This window comes from Agelaius tricolor, unplaced genomic scaffold (assembly GCF_023055355.1).
Source record: "Agelaius tricolor isolate 1412-34295 unplaced genomic scaffold, bAgeTri1.0.p SCAF_24, whole genome shotgun sequence".
NCBI lineage: Eukaryota > Metazoa > Chordata > Aves > Passeriformes > Icteridae > Agelaius > Agelaius tricolor.
The window spans coordinates 1254803-1280204 of NW_027269284.1; the positions used below are offsets into that span (position 1 = coordinate 1254803).

General features: G+C 41.9%; 1 protein-coding gene and 1 long non-coding RNA gene across 2 annotated transcripts in view; one reads left to right on the plus strand and one right to left on the minus strand.

The window, feature by feature from the left end:
• Positions 1–13638: 13638 nt before the first annotated feature.
• Positions 13639–22659, minus strand: LOC139599738 (uncharacterized). The gene is made up of 3 exons (XR_011682294.1): positions 22522–22659; positions 20504–20585; positions 13639–15219 (listed from the first exon to the last, which is right to left on the minus strand). It is a non-coding gene; the product is annotated as an uncharacterized lncRNA (long non-coding RNA).
• Positions 22660–22751: 92 nt separating this feature from the next.
• CTNNA2 (catenin alpha 2) overlaps positions 22752–25402 on the plus strand; it is a 474927-nt gene continuing 472276 nt past the window's right edge. The window contains exon 1 of the mRNA XM_071447298.1: positions 22752–22890. The gene's annotated coding sequence lies outside the window, so the exon portion shown is untranslated. The remainder of the gene's footprint in view (positions 22891–25402) is intronic.

Here is a 25402-nt window from a genome sequence, read left to right on the forward strand (position 1 = left end):
CTGCTGAGCTGAAATCACAGGCTGGAGTCTTGGTAGGAGGAAAACAAAACACCCTGGATTGAACTGCAGGATATGCTATTTGGTGAGCTGCCTTTCAATAAATTTTCCTATGGTTATTTTCTCTGGATTGGACAATCTGTTTAATGTTTCCTGCTCTTTCAAAGTGGGCCATTATGTCTGGGATGATTTCAGGCTCCTAATGTGAGTGTAAGTACTTTTAACAACAAAGTCTTTACTGTGCTGGAGTGAGTCACTCCCAGCCAGCAGAACTGTTTGTTAAAATTACTGCCAGTTCCTGCATTATTTGTCAAAAATCACTTCTCACCAATTCTATTTACTAGGAGTGATATGCCCTCCCTGAACATTTCTGCTAAAAAACCTCTGCTCAAGTCTTCCAGTGCTTGATGAGCACAACTTATAACACCCTCCACACACCCCCTTTATAGCTTGGTATCTATATTTGCTTTGCTGTGTGAAATCAGCCTATCTTCAATTTTTTTTTTACTAAACAAACCAGCTATAATTTACTAGTATCAGAAAATGCTCTCAAATTCTTCCCTCTTGCTCAATAAACTAATCTGTCAATATATATATATATTTAGCAATATCCTGTAATATTCCCACAGAGATTGGTCCCACTTGAAACTTTTAAAACCACATCCAAAATTCCAGCTGCAGCAATAGATGCAGAAACAAACCAACACACCACAGAAATGAAGGTTATAACAGTATTTAGGCGCTGCTGCTCTCTAGGAAGTTTTCTGAATTTCTTAAAAAATATCAGGGACAACTAAAAAAAAAAAAAAAGGAACAAGTGATGTGTGTGGGAGAATGATGGACACAAGATATTAATTCTTGGAATCTGTGAGCTGTAGTGTACAAAATGAAGCCCAGAGCCATATGTTTTGGAAGTGTTAAATAACACCAGCTCTCCTTTCCAGCAGGCACAAACCAGCCAGCTAGACTGGGAGATGTCATTAAATGAAAAGAAAAGAATAGAATTATCAACTATCAACTTTATTTTTCTTCAAAGAACAGTACAACTTATCTCAGAAGCTACAGATATGCATAACTATGGCCTAATATTAAAGATTTACAGGTTATAAACTCAGAAGACAACAACATGCTCACTTAATGTGAATTTGGTGCAATTCATGCACTTTCACAGAGCACTTCTTGCATCAAGGCTTTTGTAACTTTTGACAACATTAGGGCTCTTCCAGAAAAAACCCCAAAGACTTGAAATGATGGAGAATCAATAAGCTGCTTTAGTGATCTGTTACACAGAACCCCCATGGTTTCAAAGTGTGTGTTTCATTTCCAAAACGATTTAAGTGATTTTGTCCATTGGCTTTTGCCATGCTTCTGTCAGCCAGATTAAAGAGCTTTCCATTATCAGAAGTCTTCTCTCCATGTTCCTACTTATAGATTAGAAGGTGACTTAATCATAATCTTTCCTCAGATAAACTAAACAAATCAATATTGTTCAGCCCTTGGCTGTAAAAAAGCCTTTCCAGACCTCTAGAAATCCAAACACTCTTTTGGACTCACTACTTTGCAAGGCGTGGTTTCATATCTGAAATATCTGACATATTTTCTGCTCCTATTTGTATGATTTCTCTGGTTTTATTGAAGTTTCTGTAGCTTAAATCAGGCCACCTCACCAAAGGGTTCAGAGCATTCTGTGAAAACAGTTTTTTATTGATATTATTTTTTATCAGTGAAAGCTCTTGTTGATAAATGATGTAGGGGTGCAGTCTGACTACTTACCCCATTTATAATCCAGATTTTATTTAGGTTTTACAGAGTTATGATGGATTTTGTTTATAGACTCCTCTCAGAAAACCACTAAAATACTCTTCCTCTATGATCTTGGATGTCTTTTCCAGGAAATGATTTTATAATTTATTTTTATCAGAGTTTCACATGCTGCTTCAGCTTTTCACTTCTGGATGGCTTTTTGATAGACAACATCTGATGACCAAGCTTGGAAAATACTATGACTTGATTGATTGATTGATTGATTGATTTGGTTTTAACTGAACAGGTTTGGGGGTCCTGGTCTGGCTTTAGTGAGGCAATATTTTCCTCTGAAATGTGCCAAAGTAACTCATAGAGTTTACATCCTGATTGGGCAAAGGCTGCAAATACCATGGGATATTCTCTTTATTTGCAGGTACAAGAAGTGCTGACAGTATTTGTCACAGCTTGTGGGCTTGTTTCACATCATTGCTAAAATATTTCCAAATTTACCTCATACGGTGGAGTAGCCAGAGATATTTTCACGTGGTTCTCCTGCAAATGTACAGCAGGAAAGTCTTTTGTATCTCTAAGCCTAAAGGGGACAATGTAGGGAAGAGTCTCATTATGTTGCCAAATATTTCTATATATATACTTTAAAACTTCTCATTTACATGTGTTTCAACAGTCTTACAGAAGGTGGTAGCAGCTACCCTAAAGAAAGCTTTGAGCCTCTTGCATGACTTCCTTTTCCAGGAAATACATGTCTTTTTTTTTTTCAGCTGGAGACCTCTTTGCTCTTTAATCCTATATAGGTTTTACAGAGGAAGCAGTTGAATCACTCTTTTCAAGTGAAAATATGTTAAAGAATAAGAACATTTCATGGGTTGTTCATGTGTTTACGACCAAAAAGTCAAATTTAAATCAGAATCTCAGCACCATAATCTTTTAGCAAATGTTACCAGCTGTTCAGCTCCACACTTTCTTCCTTCTTGAAGTAAGTAGGAAAGTGAAAATCCATCATATCAGTCAGCTAGAGGTTCTTAGTCCCTTTACCTTGACAGATGATACATCAGAGTGCCTGCCTTTCTGGAAATTTTAGTTTTAATGGGCTGGGATCCATCTTCCTGCAGATACTAAAATAAAAATATGCATCAAGTCATTTAGATGACTTAAGCCTATATATATAGGCTCACTTTGAGATGTTCTTCTGAGAAATAGGACTTAATTTTTCTTCCATGTCTATTTATTATGTCACACACAGCCTATTTTTCTTCATTGAAATGGCCAATGAAAACAGCATGGCTGCTCTGCTATTATGATATTCTTCCAAATGCTAACAAGTGTGAATTTATTTAAAAAAAAAACCAAACTAGAGGTGTGTAATAGGCAGAAAAATTCATCTCAGTGAAATTCTGAGAAATTTGCCAACAAAATTAATGTAAGAGAGGAAAAAGAAATCATGGAAGGACAATTGGAAAAAAAACCACCCCACCCACATGGAGAAATATTTTCTAAGTGTTTCACAGTAAATTGGATATCAGGAAAATTCCTTCTTCAGGCACATAGAATTCTTTATTACATATAAACCTAAATTACATGTATGAAATAGAAATACATTGTTTCCTGTGTGGCATAATACCTACTCTGCATTCTTCCCTCATAGCTGTGCAGAGCCCTGCATGACAGAGTGTGGATGCTAAACATCCTGTTAGATGATACTGTAATAAAGATCAATATACAAATTTACTGCAGTAAAGACAAGCAAATTATCCAGGGGTGAGTGTGGCTTTTGAACACTATAATCTTTGTCCACACAGCAGCAAAACAAGGTCAAGCTCTGAATATCTGAAATGCAGGAAGTAAAACAACCTCTTTAATGAGGATTTTTTTTCCACATAGGTGTGGTAATGGGAAATAACAGACAGATCACACTGTAGATTTCAGGTAACACAGGAACGGTCCTGGAATTAAGGGTTTTAAATTTTTTCTCCCCTTTGGCAAATAAGAACTTTGAAAAGTGAGCTGAGTGAGACCTTGTGCTGCCTCATGTACCACCCAGGGTGGCTTAATGTCTCTGGGGCATTTGACAGGAATAAGGGATGAGAAAATGAGGGAAACAAATGAGGGACGTTTATATCCATGACATTTTGTATTGGTAATTTTCATACAGAATCATCAAGGTTGGAAAATCCCTCTAAGATCATTGAGTCCAACCCTTCCCCCAGCACTTCCAAGGCCACCCCTGACCATGTCCCCAAGTGCCACAATCACATGGCTTTTAAACCCCTCCAGGGATGGGGACTCCAACACTGCCCCAGGCTGCTGTGCCAGGGCTGGACACCCTTTGGGTGAGGAAATTTTCCCCAATATCCCAACTAAACCTCCTGGTACAACCTGAGGCCATTCTGTCACACTCTGGTTTAAGAAGAGCCCAACCCCAAATCTGGGGGAAGTTGCCCCAACCAGGATGGCTCAGCTGGAGCCTCCAGTGCACCTCTCCAGCAAGGAGTGGCTCCTTGGCTTTCTGCTCACACCCCAGCAATTCTCAGCTCCAGATTTTTGATCCTTTAATTCATTAGGACTCCAAACTTTCCCAGCATTCCTAAATTTTTCTGTCTAACTGTCAATTTATCCTGGATCTCCACCCTGTCCCTTGGACTGCTCATCAAACGGAGAAGTATCAAATTGAAATTCAAACATCTATTATCTTATCTTTCTTTAAATCCTGGTTTGCAGCTCTTTTTTCTCATGTAACGTACTCACGATTTCCATTTGCTACTTGTTTACTTCCAACCTCTACCCTGCATTAACAGCAACAAAAATACTAGAAATGCCTAATTACCTCATTTCATTTTTGTTATTGTCCGTGGACTGAAATATTTTCTTGTGCTAATTCATTTTACTTTCATTTCTAGTCAGCCTGGCAAAAAATGAAAAGAAAGATTAAATGATTTTGACTTGAAAGAGTATTTGTTTGACCTTAAACAAAGTAATTAGAATTCTTTCTTAAACCCTATCTTTTACTATAAAGAAATTGACTTTTTAAACAGTACTTTTGGTTTGAAATGATCCTTTTCAGCATTCTCCTTTTTTTTTTGAAACATTATGCATATATTTTGCTTGATAGGATTCAGCTTTTTGTTTTCATCAAAAAGATTTGATAGAAAAATTTACCATACTCAGAGACATAAATGGACCACAAAATGTTTTAATACTTTAATATGTTCATTTATGTGCAAATTCAGACTTTATGTCCAATTTAATGTGTTTTTGTTTGAATCTATAGAGTTTTCTGGGCAATGATGCCTCCATTTAATGTTTGTGCAACACCTGCCACAACAATGTTTGGACCTTAGTGTGGATTTTTTATTCATAGTCCAAACCAAATGCCAGGAAAGGATGGAAATTTTCTACTTTTCCTGTCCTTTCCAGATTTAAACTTGGGTCAGGTATCTCTCAACAAATGTGCTGAACAGAAATATTCACATGAATAAAAGCCTTATTTATACAGCCAAGTGGGAGCACTTAAGGGTTGTTTAACTTCTAAGTACAATACTATTAACAAGGACATAAATTTTGCCAAGAATGTTGGCAAGAGAAGATGTATTCCTTCAAGGATTTATCTGCACCCATTAGTTTAGACCTTCAGCAAGATGTTAAACATCAGAAAAATTAGTTAAAGTGTCACTTTAAGGGCCTGACAAATGTTGCAGAGGGTTTGGACAGGAAAAATCACCCTTTGGTTTGTTTGGTGTGTTCTAAATAGCTCCCAAACCCTCTGGGACATGAGTGTGCAATCACTTGAGGAATATTGAGTTGGCTGCACGTGGCTGCTGTTGGGAGATGAGGGTGGGAGAGAAAACCAAACAGAACTTGCTGTGCTTGTGCCACCAGAACAGGCAACTACAAAGGGCCACCTAATTTTGGGAGTTGTCAGTCTTGTATCCACAAAATAACAATGATCCTGAATTTTAAGCTATGATGGAATCAAAGAATGGTTTGGGTTGGGAGGGAGCTTAAAAATCATCTTGTTCCACCCCTGCCATGGGCAGGGACACCTTCCACTAGCCCAGGTTGTCCAAGCCCTGTCCAACTTGGACCCTTCCAGGGATGTTTGGCTTCTTCATGCCATCAGAGGCAAATTATTGAAGAAGCAAAAGACAATGGCACAGCATTAGCTGTGTCTCCAGTGCTCCTCAACTGAATTATATGACAATTTTTGGAGACTTAGGGCTTCCAGCTGTATGGAAATGTCCCATTCAGTGGCAGAAATGCTGGTGGGGAGCAATGATCTCAAATTTCTGGTCCATTTTCAATTGGGATCTGCAGTGCCCTTTTCTGGTACCACACAAAGGACAGCGAGTTTTAGTATATCCTTAGGATATAATTTAAAATAACTGCACTAATTATTCCTAGCTGAATGATCCAGTCAATTTGTTAAAATATTTTTATTATCCCTTCCCCCTATGATCCTGCAGCACTTTGCAGGTTTGGGACTATAACCAGCAGGTTTGGGACTATAACCAGTGAAAACTTATCACCTGATGAAACACTATTGGTTCAAGTTGATAGGAGGAATTGCCTAAATATGAGGAATCAATTTTAAGCCAAGGGTTGTACTTTTAAAACCACTACTTAAAAAGGACAGGGTAATGTAATTACTCAGGGATGTAGTTAGAAACATTTCAGTGATGGCTTGAGTGACACTTCTTGCTTTGCTGTGCATTTTGGAAATGTTAGACCCTGATTCAAGTTCTCAAAGGAACTTTTGTCTTGAACTTTGAACATGGTAGAAGTGGAAAAAACAGCTGGCAATTGCTTTGAGGGGATGCTCTTCTGAGGCTCCCCAAAATGCCTTTGCTTTGCTACAACCTTGCCCTGTATTGTGGCCTTTTTTTCAGATTGAAAGGGAATTTCAATCAACAGTGTCAGCTTGACCCAAGAGCAATCAGGCTTTGGATCTTGAAGAGATTTAAGGCAGCAGCTTCCAGAGACACAGTGATATTTGGGCTAGGACTGACTTCTGGCTCATGTTCAAAGATTTGGCTCTGGGATAACTTAAAGTGACACAGGGCAGGGATGGATGGGATATTGGGAATTAGGAATTGTTCCCTGTGAGGTTGTTAAAGCCCTGGCACAGGGTGCCCAGAGAAGCTGTGGCTGCCCCTGGATCCCTGGAAGTGCCCAAGGCCAGGCTGGACAGGGCTTGGAGCCACCTGGGACAGTGGAAGCTGCATCTGTCCATGGCAAGGGGTTGAATTTAGCTGGTCTTTATGGTCTCTTCCAACCCAAACCCTTCCACAATTCTATGACAGATTAAAATTCAGGATTGTTGTTATTTCATGGATGAGACTGAAAACTCTCCAAATTAGGTGGCCCTTTGCAGTTGCTTCTTCTAGCAGGGGTTTTGGGGCCAGATGTTATCTTATAATTGCTTTGGTAGAAACCCAGTGAAGAAAGGTGCTTTTTGAAGGGTTAATAAACATGAACAGAGCAATATGAAATGGATCAGGATAGAAAAGATTCATTGAGGGTCAGTGTTATGGATTGTTCTGGATGAACCTTAGGAAGACAAAAGGGTTTGGAATTGAATTGGGACTACAGCTCTAAGAACAGGTTTGAGTTTGGCAATGTAAAATCTCAAGCTTTTCATATGTAGGATCTGAATCTGCATTTATATCTTTAATTGAATGCTTTTCTTTTTTAAATAAAACACATTTCCCTGGTATATTTGAAAGCTCTTCATGGTAGGAGAACAACTGATATTTTTAATGACTAACTGTTCAGAAACAGCCTTGTACACACAAAAAAGCTGTACATAAATTTGCTTCTGTGTACACAAAAGAAAAATTGAATATTTTCAAGGCTTTATAACCTGTTCTTTTTTCCCCCTCTGTAAAAGCTGAAGGGTTTAGCCTCTCTGTAAGTTGCCAAATCAAATGTTCTTTCCCATTATCAGTGATGGATGGAATGTACAGATGTTTCATCATCCTTTAATACTGAGAAAACCCCTCCAGAGTTTCTCCAGACCTCCTTATCTGTTATGTAGTACCTGTTTAAAACTATGACTGGTATTTTTTTTTATATATATTAAATCCTTTCTTTAACAGGATGTCATTGATTATTTTCCTGTTTGATTTTTTTTTTAATGTCTGGCCTTGTGGGGTTTGGGTTTTTTTAAATTGTTTGGAGGAGGTGTGGGGTCTGGTGAGGTATTTTGGGATGAACCTATTTTTCACTGGAGGTAGTATCAGTTAAAACCCCTTCTCTCTGCCCCAGGCTTGGTATTTCTGGTGGCCCAGCTGAGCCCAGGGAAGGGTTAAAGCTGTGTTGTGGCAACTGCTTGGCACAGGGCAGCGAGTCCCCAGCTCAGATGACACTGCAGCCACTGTGGGAGAGGGACTGGTTAACCACCAGAGCCTCAGAGGAAAGCTTTGCCTTGCACCCTGTGACTTGTTTTTCTTGCTTGTGACACGGCACAGGCTTTTGTTTAAAATGTGCATAATTTTGTAGCTACAGTAGTTACAGACTTTAATCAGCAGTAAAGATAAAACAGTGTCGCTTTTGTTCCCTTGCTAAAGCTCTTTTCATGTGGTGTCACCGGCTGCTCAACAGCCACAATTTAGCCTGGGTGTTTTGTCCAGCCTGGCCAGTCCATGGGAGAAAGAACATTCCTCATTTTTTTCTTCCTACAGCAAAACATTTTCCACACATTTTCTCTCCCAAGTTTATGAACCACAGAATTCCCAGAATGACCAGGTTGGAAGAGACCTTCAAGATCACCAAGTCCAACCCAGCTCCAACACCTCAACTAAACCCTGGCACCCAGTGCCACATCCAGGCTTTGTTAAACACACCCAGGGATGGGGACTCCACCACCTCCCTGGGCAGAACATTCCAGAACTTTATCACCCTTTCTGTGAAAAAATTTTCCTGTTATCCAACCTGTATTTCCCTTGATGCAGCTTGAGCCATGACCAATCCAGGAGTATCATCCATCCTTGCTCATCCCACAGCTGTGTATGACCCCCCAAAAATGTCAGAGCACAATTCCCCCACTATTCCACCACCCTCTCGCTTGGCTGATGGACCTGGTCTGGCTAAAAACTCCCAAATGTGAATGGTGGAGGAGGAGGTCAATTTGATCCCTAACAAGATACTCATGACAAAATCAGGTAGGAGGATTTATTTTCCCTTCACACCAGCAGATATGCAGACCAGAACCAGCAAGTGCCAGTTATAAATCTCATTCGAATGGAGTAACCCAGCTGTCTCTCATCTGATGATTTGGCCCTTCATTTCTCATTGGTAAGAAATAAATAAACTTTTATTGATAGAAGAAAGAAAAATGCTCTTAAGACAGTCCATCAGTTGTGTAACACTACTTGGATTAAGATGGGAAAACTTAAATGGAAACCACAACATTTAAATTTCTTATCACAAATTAAGAGCAACATGCTTCCTTCTTTCCCCCTATGTGCCTGACCCATTTGTTGTTAATTTTGTTACCATACTGGAGATTATTGAAACAAAACTGAATCAGTGGACTCTGGTTGCACTGTGCTGTTTAGGGACAGTTTTGTGCTCTCCTCATAGCAAGGGACAGGAAAGAACCTGACATTTACCTCTGCTGTTTGCCAGGAGCCAGCTGGTCTGACAGCATATGTGTATTAGCAGGACAACTGGCAAAGCCAAGCTTTGTGTAGCACGTGCTCATTTCTTGCAGTGAGGGGGTCAAAAACCTGGCACAATAAAAACTGGAGATAGTTTAAGATTTTGAGGAGAACGTATAGAAAATATAGGACAGAAATGCACAGAAAGGAGAGTCTTTTAATGCTATTCATAGAGGAGCTTATTCTGTGCATAACTGAATAAGGAGGTCCATTAAAATGAGCTTTCCCAGAAAAGCTGCAATACCTTTTCTGTTTTAGTCTCTCATACTTAAATAATTTTGAGTCTATTCTTGTTAGTACAGAAAAGTCTATAGCTGAAAGGTTTTTCTTCCCTCTCTTTAATTTGTGGTGCAAGAACTGATGTCTCATTCTCATTAGTGTAGGGTTTTGTCTGGGAAAGGGTGTTTGACCTTATAGGACCAAGAAGAATTTGGCAAGAGAAGAGGTAATAAAGAATTTGGGTGCCTTGATACCTGATTGTAAGAGTCCCTAACAGAGGGATATTGCTCTAGACTAACTCAAAGGAGTGGAAATTAGGACCCTAATTTTATGGCATTTGCTGGAACCTTCTTGTTTGCTGAGCAGGAGGAGAGGATAAGCAGGGCCCAGATCTCCCGTTTGGCATGAGAAATGAAGAGCTTGGAAACCATTTCTTGCCTGAAACTGTACTCTGCTGATCTGCAATCTACTTTTCCCTTCAGCACTGGAAGATGGCATCTCTAATTTCCACTTTCCTGACACTGAAGTGGTTCTGGGATGAAATGTAAAGGCACAGAAGGCTCGGAAGGCACATCTGAGCCAGCATGCAGGAGGCCTGTGTGCCAGCCAGAGCCAGCACCTCCTCTGCGGTGCTGCAGTCCCACATCTATGCACACATAATTTTCCAAGTCTCTATCATTATGGTCATTTACTTCAGCCATTTAGACTGACTCATTAAAAAGCCACCCCTTCGTCTTCCCAGATGAGGCACATTTAATGGGTATTTTACACAACCTCACACCTACCAGGGCTGCTCTGAACTCACATGAAGGGCAGCTCAGCTCTGTTCCACCACATTTATCTGAGCACCCAAGTCCCATTTTGAAGGTGCCAAGTGTTCTGTCAATTACTATTCTGGTCACTTTTTTGAGTTTCATTACAATTTCTAATGATACAGTTTTCAGAGGGAATCTGGAGATAAAACATGCAAGAGATTAGGCAATTTTTCAAGAGATAACCACTGTCACCTTACAGAGAAAAAAACCATGTCCTTAGTGTATTAGAATGTCTTGGAACACCTGAATGTTTGCCTACTAAGGAAACACTCCTGATACTTATTGGTTGGAAATAACATTGCAAAAAATGTCCAAGAAGGGAGATGTGAGATGCATAACAGGGTATTATTTAAGCTTATTTGCTCAATATCTGACATTTATAATTTCAGCCTCTATCTGATGTCCATGCAGGTGTAACTCATCAAATTACCATGTAATTTGCAGCTTTATAATTCCCTGCAATTAGTAACAGGCACAAGAATTAAGGTTTTAAGTGAGCAAGTGGAGGATCTTGTAGCAACTTGTGCTCACTCCTTCCCTTTTCACCCCTGCTAATCCCATTAGGTGCTTTGTAATGTCACATTCAGAGCACGTTATTCCTTTATTCTTACACCACCCTGTGCTGTGGGCAGCAACCTGGAGCCTCCCTCCTCTCACTCTTTTAATGGGAAACAGGGAGTTTTTATCAGGAGGCAAAAAAAATAAAGAGCCAGTACACAAAATCATCAAATTATTGCACTTTTGCAGCACCAAAGAAAAATATTTCAAGATAATTTGCCATTAATATATATTAGACCACATCCTGTGGCTGTTGCTCTGAGTTTAGGCAGACCAAGGTCAGAGGATATCACAAAACACAGGATTTGGACCCTTTTGCTGTGTTAGCTCCTTCTGTACCTTTGGGATTTTCCTTTTAAGAGGGACCCACGTTGGAAATGCAGACTACGTAAGCCTTGACCCACTTTTGGGGAAGAGATGTTATTATACATTACCTTAAAAGGCTCTTAAGATATTTTTGGCCACTCAATACATAATGAAAAAATATATTCAATACTTTAATGCAGCATATTTCTTAATAGTCTAAATGGGTCAAGGAGGCACCACACCCACACTGACTTTAGATAATGCTCATTTTTTCTGCTTGTTTCCATGTCTTTGTCTTAAATCATTAGCAAGATTTTAGAAGCATTTACAGTGTCAAATAAATCACAGGTTTGAACTACTCTGACAGCATTTTACTGTTGGGTAAATTGAGATATTATCAGCAACAGAGTTGAGCACCTTGTGGGATGCCCTGTATTGGCCACTCACCTTCAGAAAATCAGACACTAAATGGTAAATTTTGCTTTTTTTGTTGATTCTTTCCACATCTTCTGGAACATCTTTTTTTTTTTGTCATTTGCTCTTATGATTTCTATGACCCTGCTGCCTCAAATGTTATCATTTGATCACATCTAGTGCAGCAGTTATCATTTGATCACATCTAGTGCAGCAGTTGCTGATATTCTTAGCACTCATGGCTTTTTTTGCTGGTTCATTTACACCTGTTGAGCCTTGAAAGGAGCTGTGCTACACAAGCTGACTCCCAGTTTTAAATGTATTTTCCATGTCTAGAACCCAGCTGATTGTCTTAGTGACAGCAGAAATCTGGACACAGAATCAGTCTGTGTATTATCAAGACATACTGGCATTTAGAGAAAATAAATATATGATAAAAAGCACCTGATACATGTTGTTTTTCCACTCCCAGCACAAAGCAGTGCAATAACAGACACACCTAGATTTGTGCTCAGCAAGTACCCTGTCCTTGAGCCAAATATCCTTTAAGAGAGTCAGGGCTCCCCATAAAACACTTGTTTTCTCATCAGCTTTATATAAATAAGCAATTTCCCAGAAGCACTTTCAATTTTACTCCCTATGACTCCAAAATCTCCCAAACCCATATGCATTTATAACCTGCTAAGGGGAAAAAAAACATTGAAGCATTAAAATAAAAGTATAAACTAAGTGTATCTTGGTCCTTCAACTCAATTGCAAAAGTTGTATTAATGTCAGTGTGTGTGGGTGGAAGGAAAGAGTGAAGTTAGCTAGAGCTTGAATATATAAAAAACCAACAAACCAGGAGTTTTTCCTAAAATTTCATGATTAGAATCACTTTTCACAGGGCTCTGTGACATCTCATCACAGTTCTACTGAGCACTTTTCCGTGCTTTATGTAACTGAGACAGCTCCATGGCTTGGGGTAGAAAAGACCAAGAGAAAAGTCTGTGTTCTATCTCTTTGAGCATAAAGCCTTTCACCATGTGCTGGAAAAATGTAGGTACCACTGGCTCCTGCAGTTCCTCATCTCCTTGATCTTAAATCTGCTCTTTTCCAGATGCTTTTTCAGAATATTCTACCCTCTGTTGCTTTTATTTCAGTGTGGTTTCTGCTTGTTTCTCGCTTTGGGATGTTCCCTTTTCCTTTTTTCTCAGCAACTTCACATCACCAGAAAACAAACTGCCGCTAATCAAATGATTTCTACTTTTTTTCTGACAAAATTCAAGTATTTATTTCTGCCACGTTGTAGTTCTTGAATCACTTTTTGAGAGACTACAGCACAAAGCAACACAGATGTCAGCCCCTCTGAGGAGATGCATCAGTTGATAATCTGTGATTAAACCCATGCTTAACTCATGTATAGGACACATCTGGGTTAATTTAAGGGAGGAATATATATGAATTTCAATTTAAGAAATTGCATGAACTGTAATTCAGCAACTTTATTGCCTCACACAAATAAACTCTATCTTTTCCAACTCCTTTTCCATCTATTCTTCTGATGTAAAAAAATCCCAAATCTGAAAATACCCAGCCATTTCAATACCTCTGAAGGAAAAGACTCAACTGCCAACTTGGTAAATATCCCCCACAAAAAGACACTTTTTTTACTTACAGTGGTCTACCTGCAGAAAATGAAATGAGTTCCTTATGTGGGGTTTCATCAATGATGTCTGCATGATAAACCTGTGCTATTTTTATGTCTTTGAGATTTCACCTGATTCTTATTGACAAAGGATTAGATGCAATTCCCTGTATCCACTTTGATTTCACTTAGATTTTACTACTGAAACAAACCCCAAAACCAATAACATTGTTGGCAATGGCTTGTGCTTGTTGACTTCCAGTTCAGAAACCACTAGAAAAGGTTTCACCAATGTTAAATGACTTTTATTTTTCAATCACTGCTATACAGAGTAGCAAACAGAGTCAATTAAGATAAGAATACTGTATCTAATGACATTACTTATTTATAAGACTAAAGCTATGTCCTTGTGGGTTTATGGTTATGCAGATCTAAGTTACAGCATTTGAAATTAGTCTTCATCTTGACTGTGGCAAATAAGAAATATTTTTTTAAAAGCCTAGAAATTTTTTGTTTGGACAGAAACGGCTTCATTTTGACATATTTATAATACAAAATAAAGCTAAAAGATTTGTAGGAGCTGTCATAGCAAAATGTTTTGCTTTAAATTGCCAAAATTCTGTTATGGAAATCACTCAGGTTTTATAAAATATTTCATGTAGTTTGCATGAAGAAATCATGAAGTGGAATGGATCCTAGTTTCCTGTCAGAGAAATTCCCCAATTAGGATATTGGTAGTTTTTTTCCCCCACATTAGTGCAAGTCCTGTGACCACTCTGGTTTGCTGTGTCCCTTCAATATTTCTGAGCAGGTTCACCAATTTAATGAAAAAACATTTTCTGTCTCCTTTCTTTAGGTTTTTTGGGGTTTTTTTTAAGGGGCAGTTCATTCAGCTGCTATTTAAATAGGAAGAATGATTTGAAAATGTCAATATTCCTGCAGTGCCATTCCTGTTTTAGGTGTGCTTGAGGTAAGGCCTGTGAGCCCTTAGGTACCTCTTGACCTGACTGACCAAGAGCTACAAACCCTTCCAGAAGCAATAAAGCTGCATAATTCAATGAACATTTCAATGAACTGAAATGCTCACAGCATTTCTGATACCGAAATCAAGGTTTTTATCTAAATGTGGCACCCTTGTTTCACAAGGGACATTCTTCTCACACAATTCTCAGGTCCATGTGGGGTTTTGGAACGTCATTTTCCTTCTCTGTGGAATTACCTCCATCTCCAGGCTCCAGAGGATGAGCCTGCTGCTGGATAAATGCATAACCCTGGGATCATTCACACACACACAAACACAAAAAGGAATTATTTAATGAGGACAGGGCAAAGGGGTGTGGAATACTCCACGCATATTGCTCATGATCCATTAATATGTTCAGAATGAAAACCACCTGAATTTTATGTTGCTGCATTGTTCTGTAGATGAGAAAAGATTTCTTGGTTGAAGTACATGACCTTTAGTGGAAAAAAAGGGTTTGACCTTTCTAAAAAAGTTAATTAACAAGGAAGACTCTGTAAATTAGGTCAAAACATCCATTAAGATTCATGAAAATTCCAGCTTACAACACACTGGTCACCACCAGTAGTAGCTCCTGTCATCAGATGTCTGTATTTTAGTTTTTTCCTTGATTTTTTTCCTCTTCTTTTACTTACAGAACCTGCTCCATTAGAAAAATTAGCTTTCTATCATTTTCATGACTCATCAAGGCCTGAAGGAAGAAACCAGAATCATCCACAGTCTTCTCATTTGTGACACAGACTATTAACAACTTCATTAACTTTCTTCAGGCCATGTTTTTGTTCAAGGTCTCTTGTGCATTTTTACAGGAGTTACTGGAAGGATAAGCATTGTCTTGGGCTTCTGTCAAGAGGAAAAAAAAGGGAATTAGAAAGTTTACATTCATTAAGACATGGGAAATGATTCCTGTAAACATTATTGTAAGTGAAACAAATCTTGGTCACTGCTTTGTGCTCAAAAGATAGAGAATAAATTTGATTGCATTTCTTCTCATTAGGAAACAATATATCACAACCATCTGCTTTAACCCTTTTAAGCACAGAGAACCATTGATGTAGTGCAAACCAGAAACTATAAACAAGTAGAAAAGTTTCTAAACCCGAGTTTCTTATTCTAGACTACCAACATGTAATATTATATCAGATAGAAATAATCCTTGTCATGTTCTGTCCTCTATAAATCTCATAAAGGCAACAGGAGATTGCATAATAAGGCCTGAGAAAGGATCAAAATTTAGCCCAATCCTCAGGACATGGAAGAGCAGTACTGGGATACTGAGGAATGCAGCAATTTTCACTGTGATGAGCAGGTACTGGACAGCTCTGCATCCCACCTGGGTGTAGAAAGCACAGGAAGATGTAAGAGTGGGAAAAGCAGAAGGTTTGAGGGCAGTAACTTCCCTGAAGTGGAGCAAATCCATTGGCTGCTTTCTTCAAGAGCAGAAGAGTTCCTGAAGTGGATGTGCAGCCGTGGCAGCACAGAAACCCTTCTGCCCCTCACACTGACCCTTCTGGAGTCAATCCTAATTTGTGACAGTTACATTAAGATCTGGATGTTAATCCTTCTCCCTATGCTTTTCTTTGGCTGGGAAAAGAAAGGGATTCTAGTGACAGGGAAGTTCCAGAAGACAACTTTTACCTAGTTCTGCAAAGGCATGAGCCAAAAATACATCCTGCAGTTCTTAATCTGTTCACCTTCTGCCTCATTCCTCTGCCACCTCCTGTCCCTTCTCTCACACACCCAGCCCAGCTCCCTCCTCCTCTGGTGTCTCCCTCTCCTTGCTCTTCCCTCCCGGCCAAGACTCCCAGAACACAAATCCTGTGCACAGATGAACCACACTGAATTACAGCTTGCATCATCACTGTTTACCTCTGACAAGTTTCCTTAATTGAGATCCCCAGCAAGAAAACAACGATCCTGGCGTTGCGTGGGCTTCCCAGGCATGGACAGATTTCCTGTTGTTTTGATGCAGTGTGCAAACAGAAGAAAATAGAAGTTGTTTTTCAAGGAGCTGACAACATCAGCAGCACGAGGCATGAAGTGTTTACAAACAACAGATGGGAGACAAACAGCTCGAAGGTGGGGGTCAACGTGGGAAACAGAGCCCTCTGCCTAAGAGCTGCTTGTCTGAACAAGGGGCTTGGAGGAAAGAAGAGCTCTGAGGAGAGAGAGAAAATGATTTTTTTTTTCTCATATATGTACAATTAAAAAAGCTCTGAGGTAAGAGAAATGGAGGCAGCTTTAAAGAAGTCAAGTAAGTTGTTGAAGAAGAGCAGAGAAGATACTTTTCCCTGAGTCTCAGTCTTTGAGACAGAAATATATTCATTTTATAAATGTGAGAAAAAGAAGTTATGGTATTTGAACTGAATATTCCAAATTTTATATCACATTCTCTGAATATATGCAAAACTTCTAAGCCCTTCTTTCTCTATCCCCCTTCGAAATAACTCTGTATGAATCTACTGCAAAGTGTCTTTGCAATTAAAGGTGACAGATGATCTCCACTAACACACAACCCCCTGCTCTGATAATTGGTGGCATCAACTGAAGTTCAAAGGAAAATTTTAACAAAATTTAAAGCCTGTTCCTATGATTTTCAGAAGAAACTCTTTAAGGAAAAGGCCTTTTAACAGCCTGCTCTGGTGGGCATTGATCTAAGTCCAACACCAGCAAACAGCAGGCGCCACTCTCTGTGTTTCTCCTGAATTTTCAAATTCAGCTTTCTGAAAGCAGTGAAGGTACCTGCCCCATCCTCTCTGGCATTAATAGACAGACCTCCTCTGGTTCTCTCCAAGCAAACTGCATCTGCTGCTTGCCTGCAAGTCTCTTCAAGAGTCTGAGGCAGGCTAAGCCCCTGGATGTTCAGCCTGGCAAGAGGTGGCAGAGGCCTCCGTGTCACAGCCCACCTTGTGAGTGACTGTGGTATTTTTGGGGTCCCCCATCGTGGGGAGGAAAGATGAATCTGACTCCATGTTCTTAGAAGGCTAATTTATTATTTTATGATATTATATTAAAGAATGCTATATTAAACTATACTAAAGAATAGAGAATGGACACTTACAGAAGGCCAAAAAGGTAATAATGAAAACCTGTGACTCTCTCCAGAGTCCTGACACAGCTGGCTGTGATTGGTCATTAAGTCAAAACAATTCACATGTTGGATAAACAATCTCCAAACCACATTCCAAAGCAGCAAAACACAGGAGAAGCAAATGAGATAAGAATTGTTTTCCTTTTTCTCTGAGGCTTCTCAGCTTCCCAGGAGAGAAATCCTGGCAAAGGGATTTTTCCAGAAAATATGACAGTGAAAAGTGACTCTCCATAAAATTTAATTTAAATTTAAATATCCTGCAGGATGGAAAGGCCTCACTGTGCTGCTCATGGAACACCCAGCACAGTAGGAAATATTCAATGTAGGACATATTTTTGACACATCTACTTGAGCAATACAGACCTCAAGTAAATGTGTCAAAAATGACACACCCAAACTGAAATTCAGATACTCAAATGTGTTCAGGGACAGGGAGTGATGTTACTCAATCCCTGGTTATTTATCTCCACTCAGTTAAGTCCAAAAAGAAATGTCTTATTATACAAGGCACTGAAAGACCTTTTGGGAGCTGCTGACAACCTGCCTTCAGTACAGGTAGCCAATTATCTACATTAAAGCAAGTTGGTTTGTCTTTAAACATCACTGGGCCTAAAAGAAGCTTCAAGTATTCCAAGTTCCACCTGCAGCTTTCAGTCTGAATTGCCTGTGAGATAGATTCTCCTCAATTTCTCTCACTTAGAGATCATTTAAATGATTATTTTCCTTAAAAGCCCTCACTAGTCTTAGCTTCCCTGTTCTCCAAAATTCTCTTTTTCACTAAAGCAACAAATGCTGTACGAATAGGAAAAGGCATTCAGGATCAGGTGGTGAAGAAAGCCCATTTTGACACAGAGGTATTGAGATAATAACAGAAGATGCAAGAACTCAGAAAAGTTCTTGAAGCAAACAATCAAAATGGTTTTCAGCAATGATCTCTCTTGGTGCAGAAGAAAGTTCTACAACAGAAAAGATGAGTAAAAGGTGTGGAGGGTTTTTTTATGTGTACACAGACACAATGCTGAGACTTTATGCTGGGGAAAGGGGGGAAATTCCTGCTGTGGTATTCTCCCAAGAGTGAGATGTAGAGATAAAAACACAGTTTGTAATGCTTCAAGAAGCAGACTAAGCTATTGTAAGACTGAAAACACGTCAAATATTTAGTCTAACTGAAGAAGCTGATATTGTACAGTACTTAGATGCAAGGAAAATACAAGAAAACAGAGGAAAAAAAGAAAAAAGAGATAAATTATGTGACAGATATTATAGCAAAAGATAAATGTCCAGGTAAGCCAGTTGTGAGGGAAAAAAGAGATTTTTTTAAATGTAACTGATTGTTACATTTAAAAAAAAGGACAAAAAGCTAGAATTAGCATGAAGAAATAATATAGTGATTATATTTATAAACATGTTCAGTTTAATTTTAGATCTATCCTCAATGTAAATCCTTCTGGCATGCTGGAAAAGATGAAAGTTTTAGGCTGTTCTCCTCACTATCAAAGTAACTTTGTCAGAGAACACATGTCACATGTAATTTTATGGAGAAAATCTGTATTTGCTGGAGTTTAATGGTAGGCAGAAGAAAATTATTTACACTACACTACATCATGTCAAGGTCCCTCCTTTCTAATACTGTTATTAAAGAAAAAAAAAATTCCAAAGATGATTCAGAAAGTCAAGTTCAGATCTGTCTGGGCATCAGCAAACTATAGATTAACATTTGGAAACCAGACTGCTGCGTGCTGAAATTTGCTGTGTGATAGATACCCTGGAACCAACCATCTGCCTGGAAAGCCACATTTACCAAAGCAGAGTTCCTTGAGCAGAGAAACTGGAACTCCCCTTGATTTCCTTTCCTTGTTATCCCAGGGAGCACACAGCTTTGGGTTCTTCCCAGAGGAACGCACTCAGAGAACCCCAGCGCTCATCCTGCCGTGTAAATCCTGTGAACTGTCCCCAGAGCTCACAAGACACCACAAATTCTGTGCATCCTCCTTCTGCTTGGTCCCTCTGTCCTCACAGAGTTCAATCCATGATCCCACTCCTTCCCTGATGGCCTTTCCAGATCTGAGGGCTGCTCCACCTTTAGGAGGTCAATGGGCACAGCCAGGGGGGTTCATCTTGCACAAAACCCGCTTAATAACTGGGTTCTAGATCATGGCAGGCAGCTCCACAGTTGATACACAACTAAAAAAAAGGCAAAAAAACCCCATCCATGCATATTTCCCTCAAGCAGAACAGTCCTTTTATCTTGCTAGTCCAAGTGCCCAATATCTCCACTGGTTTGGTGATGTTTCTTCTCTCTCCATGGCTGGATGTTGGCAGTGGGAGATGTCATGGAGTCAAGAGCATTTAATTGGAGCTGTCCCCTGGCTGGTGTGGGCTACATTCACTCACTGAGCAGCTTAGCAGCTTATCTCAGTTTTTAGTAAACAAAGTTTTTCGTGGCATCAAATTCAGTTTTCTTCTTTTTCTTTGAGACAGTGATAAAAATAAGAGTGATTTCTTTCTTTTAGTGGCATCAAATTCAGTTTTCTTCTTTTTCTTTGAGACAGCGATAAAAATAAGAGTGATTTCAAAAATCACTCAATAACCTAAAGGAAAGAAAGAAATGACAGAGCTTCCTTCAGGACCATGGAAAAGTAAGTTCACAGAGCTCTTCCAGATCTTCAGATTTCTTCATGGAATTCTGGGAGATCTCTTAGCAACATGTCCAGCAATCCATGTCTTCTGTCTCAGATAAAAGTGATCTGGACCAGGTAAGTAACCTCATTTATTTCTGAAAGTGACACACTTTAAACCAAAACATACCAAACCAGCTGAATGAATCCTTAGGTTTAAATTTACAAGAGATGCATTTGAAGCCTTGCTACTGGTGAAGGGGAGAAATACTATTTTTCATAATCATGCTGATTAATTATTTGTGGTCTTACACGTACACTATAGCTCATGCTCGTTTCAGTTAGATGCCTGAAGGAACATTTAGCTGACATTCAATTAGCAAAGTAATGCAGGGTGAGAAAGCAGTAGGTAATTTACCATGTTCTGTTTGGGAACTTTCCTTGTTGCCATTAATATTCACAATACATCAGCCAGATCCAAAGGAAGGCACTGCCCCTACCTAGAACAACAAGCAATCCAAAAACATTTGGATTACAAAAATATAGGCAAGAAACAGAAGGTCAGTAGGTAACAGTTTCCTCACATCACAGATCCATTTAACAGGGTGGGAAGGACAACAGTACCTAGAAAAGGAATTTGGTGCCACCTGCAAACCTATTAAAGCACAAACTAAACCCCCAGTTTGCCTTGCACCAAGAATTTGCATCTCATTATAAAGCCTCTGCTCACACCTGACACTGTGAGATTATAATAATTTCATGTATTTCTGTACACTACTGACTGTGACTACTTCCAGCTACATGGCTGCACCAAGTATGTGCCATGCAGCATCTGGTCACATTTAAATTCATATTTAAATGAGTTCTTGCCTAAGAAATTTTTTCCCCAGCTTCAGTCCCTGAGAGAAGGTTCCTATGCAGCTCCACTCCTCACTTATTCCCTGTAAGAATGAATATAGATCCTGACTGTATTTTTATATGGGAAAAGAGAAGAAAAAGACTGGAAACTGCTGCCTCTACTTGAGGCCCATCAGTCACCTGTACCACTAGCATCATTCCCATAGAGGCTGAGGCAGGGAAATTGTTTTGGCAAGATCCCTGCAAGCCTAAAACTGTCAAGCAAAGGTAAAAGCATGGGAGGACTCCTCCCCCTCCCCTCCTTGGTGCCTGTGAGTTTCTGTAGAAGCCAGGGAAGCAGATGGATGCCACAAGAGGTGCAAAGGATGCCTGGAACGACAGCACGTCAGTGGGATCTGCATGGGAATGGCAAAATCCCCTGGTGACACCCACGCTCCACAGGGATCTTCCTCCACACCTGGGGTTTGGAGCAGGATGGTGGCAGCACGTTCTGGCCAAGAGAGACAGCAGAAGGTGCTGCCAGCGTAGTGAAAAAGAAAAAATAAGGTTGGTAGGATGAGCAAGGGGGAAATGAAAGTGCAAGGCTTTGCAGAGAGGACCAAAGCCTGGTGTTTGGTGCACAGAATCAGCAAATCACAGAATCAATTAGGTTGGAAAAGACCTCCAAGATTTGAGTCCAACCAACGACCCAACATCACCGAGTGCCACGTCCAGTCTTTCCTCAAACACCTCCAGGGATGGTGACTCCATCACCTCCCTGGACAGCCCATCCCAACGTCTAACCACCCCTTCTGTGAAGGAATCCCTCCTAAAGTCCAACCTGAAGGTCCCCTGGAGGAGCTTAAGGCTGTGACCTGTCATCCTGTCGCTGGCTCCCTGGGACCCTACACCCTCCTGCCAGGTAGGGCTGCCGAACACCCAAGGAAGAAAGGACACACACAGAGTTTCTGCAGTTGAACAGAACAGGGGAACCGAGGCTCCTGCCATCAGTCCTGACGGTCCATCCATACCCCACCGCTCTTCCTTCCCCTGCGAGGCGCCTGAGGCAGCGCTCGGGCCATGACGGGGGCGCACCCAGAGAGCGTCTCCAGCTCCTCGTCCCAGCCCTGCTGCTCCCGGCGCTGTTCCCGGGCCACCCGGCTGTGCCCGGAGAGCCCCCGCTGCCGGCACTGCCTGCAGAGAATCTCGGGCTGGTTTGGGCTGGAAGGGCACCCCGGAGCCCATCTCGATCCATCCCTGCCTCGGGCAGGGACAGCTCCCACTGTGCCAGCTCGCTGCAAGCCGGTCCAACCCGGCCTTGGGCACTTCCAGGGATGGAGCGCCCGCAGCTTCCCTAGGCAACCTGTGCCAGGGCCTCACCGCCCTAATACAGAGGGATTTATTCCTATTACCTAATCCAAACGCCCTCTCTTTCAGTGCGAACCCATTCCCTTCGTGCTGTCACAGCCCGCTCTCGTAAACAGCCTCTCCATCCCTCCCGTGCCTCCCGCCGCTCCTGCGCCTCCCGCTCCGCACCGCCCGCACCGGGGCCGTGTCCCCCGCTCCCGCAGCGCCCGTGCCCCGCTCTCAGCCCCGCACCTGGCGCAGCCGTGCCCGCTCCATACTCACGGCCGGCCCCGGAGCCGGGAAAGCGGCGGGTCCATCCCTCCCTCCCTCGTCGGCAGCGCCCGGCGGCGCAGGCGCGCTGCCGCCTCCTCCCCCCGTGGCTGTGGCGGGGCGGCCGCGGCGGCAGCGCCCGGCTCCCCTCAGAGCCGAGCGAGCGCGGCTCGGGCCGGCGGCGGGAGGAGGGAGCGAGGCGAGCGGGGAGGCGGGGACCGGGCGAGGGAGCCGCGCCGCACACCCGGCCCGTCAGTGACCGGCGCTGCTGGGGAGGAGGAGGAGGTGGCGGAGGAGGAGGCGGCGGCGGCGGCGGCGAGAGATTCTCCCACCCCCACCCACCGAGCTGAGGTGAGGCCAGGGCAAAGCATCCTCCTTTCTTCCCCTCATCCCTTCCTCCCTTTCATCCTTCCTCCCGACCTCCTTCCTTTCATCCTTCTTTCCTTATCCTCCTTCCCCCTTATCTCGCCTTCCCCTCATCCTTCCCTGCGCTTCCTAGTCCTCCTTTCCTTTCTTCTCTCCTTAGCCACCTTTCTCTACTCCTCCCCATCCCCCAGGCTCCCTCTCCCCGTGCCCACATTTCGCACCCTCCAGATATAATAATCTTGCCTTCCCCCCCACCCCCCCTCCGGTTTTCCTTTTTTTTTTTTTTTTTTTTTTTTTTTAATGCAATTTCAATTCTCGCGCAGTGAAAGACCGGGAGAGGGAAAGAGACAGAGTCGGTCACAGAGATAATCCCCCCCCCTCCTGTAAAGAATAGATTTGAATTAATGGTCATTTGGTGGTGCGTGTATTATGGGAAGAGGGGGATTATATTTAGGGAAGAAAAGAGAGGGTCAGAGGTGTGTTGTTCCACTTATTCATCTATTTACCCGCCATCACTTCGAGGTGAAACCTGGCTCCGTATTATCTTAAGTCTTTTTTTTTTTTTGTGGGTATTGTTTGAAATTATTCTCCTTTCTTCGGGCGTTAGACGCTCCTTCCTCCCTTTTATCCATCGCCCTGTGCGTCCCTGCGCTCTGCGGTCGCCGCTGCTCCGATTGTGTGCGGGGAAGGGTCGCGGGCAGCGGGGAGGGGGCTGCGGGCACCTCCTCCATCTCCATCCCCATCCCTTCCCTCCAGGCCTCTCCCGGGCTCTGAGACCTTCCCAAGCCCCCGCTGCACATCCCGAGAGGTGCCAGCTCCCAGCAGAAGATCCGCTCCGCTGGCGAGGAGCGAAAGTTTAAAGCGTGGCTTTGTCTTTGCGAGGAGCCGTGGGGATGCTGGCTGGCAAGGGACGGCAGCCCAAGTGTCTCCTTGCGGGGCTCCTTGGGCTGGGAGAAGTTTTTTCCTCGGCCATGGTGGTGGTGATGGGGAGTGCCAGGCTTGCCTGGCTGCCGTGCCCACCTGGGAGGTGGCGTTGGGGATGCTCGGCGGGATACCCGAGTGCCAGGGCTTCGGGAAAGAAACTTTTATACATATTTACAGTGGGTTTTAACAGGCACTCCCTCCTCTGGAGGATGGAGGGGTGAGTGCCCTCCCTGGTGTCTCGCTGGCTGTGTGTTATGCCTGGGTTCTTCTAAGGTTCTTTTTCTCTGTCACTTGGTGGTTGTGTCTCTCTCCTGTGGAGCATTGATTTGGTTGCAGGCGTGCTTCGGACAATTCCAGCCTTTTGAAACTTCTGCTTGCTGAATTTGAAGTTAGTTCATTCTTCAGCAGGATAGAAACGTTTCAGCTCCCTTGTTGTTTTAGAAATTGACAGATACCACAGCAGCTGATGCTACAGCACAACTCTGTGAGCCTGGACATTTAATGTGTATGTTGTACATTACCTTGGCATGTATTCCTGGAAAATGTTGGATTTGTCAAGATTGCTGGGAGTGCTGTGTGTGTTTTGGAGTGCCAGGTGGATGAGGAGCATAAACAGGGGCAGGCTCAAAGGATGCTGCTGATGTGAACACCAGATTTTCCTGGCTTTGTGGCTATTACAATGCTGCTGGTTTTCCTTTCTTACCTGTAGTGCCTGTGATTGATACAATGCATTGTATCAGCCTTTTCATACTCCAGGTCAAACGGGATTCTTTCTAGAGGAGAGAAAGTACTGACATGAAGGGTGAAGTTCTGCACTCAATTGTGTAAATGCTTGTTTACAGAAATACCACCTCAGCTGGGTACCAGGGAGCTGTAATTCCATTAATGGTCTCTGCTGGTGACAGAAGCCTCAACAGGAAAGCTCCAGTGTCACTCGAGCCCTTACATGGAAATACAACTGTAATTCATGCAGATTTGCTGAGAGCTCTTTTAATATTAATGTTGAGCATGCATGGTAGTACTGAAATGCCTTTGAAGCACTGAAAACCAGGAGTATTTGTAGACTGAGGCTTGGAAGCCAAAGGAAGCAATTAGATCTCCTGCTCTGACCCCTGACTGTTGGAGTCAGTTGGATTTCACCCAGTTACTCTTGAATGCAATAACGTGCATTTGGCTGAAACATGTTTGCCAGAGAAATTGGAATTTTGATCGGAAGACAGTGAGAGGTAGAGAATCTGCTGTTTATTAAGTTATTTGGCTTCAGCTTCCAGTCACTGGTTAATGATGTGCCTTTCTCCACTGTGCTAAAGAACTCAAAGTATTTTCTTACCATGGAAGCATTTATCTGCTGTAACCCAGTATTCCCTCTCTTTTCTACTTGAAAAACCAACTGAGCTGAAATTCTTTAAATTTGTCACTGCATGCATTTTCCTCACAACTCAGTTTCTGGGGATTGTTTTTTCCAAATCCACTTTTTCAGCATTTTTACGAAAACGTGAGCTGGATGCAGCACACCAGAGCTTTGTCTCAGGAGTGTTTTGTGTGTTTAAATATTACCTCTCTGGTGTTACTC